Source organism: Egretta garzetta, unplaced genomic scaffold (genome assembly GCF_000687185.1).
Source record: "Egretta garzetta isolate BGI_Z169 unplaced genomic scaffold, ASM68718v1 scaffold81, whole genome shotgun sequence".
Taxonomy (NCBI): Eukaryota; Metazoa; Chordata; class Aves; order Pelecaniformes; family Ardeidae; genus Egretta; species Egretta garzetta.
The window spans coordinates 8,265,023-8,267,506 of NW_009258671.1; the positions used below are offsets into that span (position 1 = coordinate 8,265,023).

A 2,484-nucleotide genomic window follows, 5' to 3' on the forward strand; every position below is an offset into this window, starting at 1 on the left:
CGCTCTTTGCTTTTGTATTTCTGCAGCCGTGACTGCCTGCTGGGGTCCGCAGACAGAAAAACTTTGCTTCACTGACCACTTTATCGTCTCTTTCTGCGCAGTTTCGTTCTCATCTCAGAATTTCTGAGCACAGACAACCCATAATAGCTGGTATAGTACGAACCAGTACACCCTCATTCTGTATTGCACTGAGCCTCAACACAGCTACTAGGAAGGATAATTAAAAAGAGTATATTCTTTGGGAGGGATGAGAATTTGCCGTCCCATCCAGAACTCATCGGGAGAACATGGAACGTTTCTGCATTTTTATGCAAATCCCGATTAGGGTTATCTACTCATCGTTGCACTGCTATCTGCCTGGCCTTAAAGAACTACAGAGTGTAAGGGGTACATTAACAGCTCCCTGTTGTTCAGACAATGGCTGAACACAACAGTAGTTACAGCCAGAATGAAAGAAGTTCTTACCGCTTTTCAAAGGGACCGAGTGGAAAGCAAGCAGGAAGTATTAGCACCAAGGCAGTCTTTAAAAATTACAGAGGAAAAGCAGCTCAGTAAATAGGAACTCAAAAGAGCCTGCCTGCAGAAGGAAGCAACTTGGAGATTTTTAGGGCTAAACGTGCCCAACAACACGAAATTCAGGGAGAAACCTCCATGGCTTAAAGAGAAAAGACCAGGAACATGGATCTGAAAAACTACAAATCTGCTGGTGTGACAACAGGGTCAGGGTGTTTGTTAGTAACAGAGCCTTGTGCACGGTTTGTGCTAACAGAAGCAAAGAGCAATCATTTTAGAAATTATCTTTAAAGACTACGTATCTGTTATTTCAACTATGCAGGGGCAAACTAAAATGCACCCAAACTCTGGGAAAGGATAACCCTCAACTATTAAGAGCCTGCAGGAGAGCAGGTACAGGTGGGATATTTAGCACAGATAACAGGGATATTTCAGGGATTTTATTTTCTAAGAGAAAGAGTAGAACTTTGCAAAAGGGCTACCAGATAGGGAATGCTAAGGCTAAAAGAGAATCTTCTTTGCATTCCTATATTAAAAGGAATATTAAGAACACATGGAGTCACTGATGGGATCTTAACATAAATGGGATCTGAACCAGCTGAATACCAGTTAAAAAAATATTTAATGGCACAGTCCTATTTTTGACAGTAAGTGACACTTAGGAAACATTTAATTTTAAATTCAAGGCATTAGTGCTGGTTTATGCCATCATTATGCAGTGAGAGATTTTAAAATAGCTTATCTGAAATCCCAGGAGGGGAGGTGAAATGAGTTTTCCAAATTATTACCTGAAAAGCGTTCAAAATATTTGTACATTTTATAAGGAAGAAAAACACGTGGTGAAAATACATTGTTTGAAGGTTAAAACTAGGTAACACAACTGAGGAGTAGGTCTATGCCTCGGGAACCTTAGGGTGCCAGATATGATAAATAACAGTGCCTCTTATCTACTGCTAAAGGGTTTTGGTTTTTTTTTTGCTGGTTTTGCCACCATTTAATGAATTTATATGTTTTAGAAGAGCAAGTTCTCTATAAAGACTAATTTACTTTTTTTTTTTTTATATTTAGGTCAAGGTGTTTCAGCCTGCAACCATAGCACCCTGTCTTAGCTGTAAGCTAATACCTAAAGACAGGTTTACTCTGATTGCCTTAATTTTTACCATTACTGTTCTAAGGTAGTATATGATTGCTGTACATGATGAAAAAATGCTTGGGAGTCACTGTTTTCAACCTGTAACTGTTGAAGGTCAACTCAGAAATTTAGAACTGTCTGAATCCGGATACACTTTGTAAACAACAAGAGGAACATTTAACCATCTGTAATCAGAAAAATGTATAGTTAGCATTCTTAGAACAAGGACGTCCTGGAGCAATTAAGCCTAGAAAGGACAGCAAATCAAGATGTTTTTAAAACATTTGAAACTTGGCAAATAAGCTCAAGGTCCGCGTATCCTTAACTGAACTACCCTCCTTATAATACTAAAAATGACACCTTCAGGTCAACAGACCCTTGCCCAGGTGAAGACCCTTCCTCACAGAACACGCGTAGTACAAAAAAAGGACACTACAGCTTTAAGCGTATGCGAGGCTGGCAGGAACCAGGGAGAACCCAAAGGGATTGTGATTGCGAAATAACCGGTAACCGAGTGTATAAAACGCTGCTGTGTGTTAACCGAGGTGGGCTGGATTTGCGGGAAACCACCTAGTACCCAGGATTGCGCAAACCTGAGATAAATAAGCAACGTCTCTCCTGAGCGTGTGACAAATGACTTCTCCCACACCGGGCCAGGAATCCACTTTTCGGCCAGCAGAGCTGCAGCAGAGGACGTTCGTTCCCTTCCCTCCGGTCGCCTCACGCTAGCACTGATCCCGTGCACTACTCTACCGCAGGGAGAAGAGGCCACGAGCGAGGCAGCAAGCGAGCTAAGGCTCTAGAGGTCAGTCAGGCAAACCGGAGCCTGGCAAACAACC

The 2,484-nt window shown here is 41.9% G+C and overlaps 1 protein-coding gene and 1 long non-coding RNA gene across 4 annotated transcripts in view; one reads left to right on the forward strand and one right to left on the reverse strand.

The window, feature by feature from the left end:
* The window catches only part of LOC118451657, a 39,421-nt gene extending 37,110 nt beyond the window's left edge, over positions 1–2,311 (reverse strand). For all 3 annotated transcript variants that reach the window (XR_004841173.1, XR_004841172.1, XR_004841171.1), the window contains exon 1: positions 2,239–2,311. This is a non-coding gene — a long non-coding RNA (uncharacterized LOC118451657). The remainder of the gene's footprint in view (positions 1–2,238) is intronic.
* The window catches only part of NUP50 (nucleoporin 50), a 17,961-nt gene continuing 17,727 nt past the window's right edge, over positions 2,251–2,484 (forward strand). The window contains exon 1 of the mRNA XM_035888544.1: positions 2,251–2,450. The gene's annotated coding sequence lies outside the window, so the exon portion shown is untranslated. The remainder of the gene's footprint in view (positions 2,451–2,484) is intronic.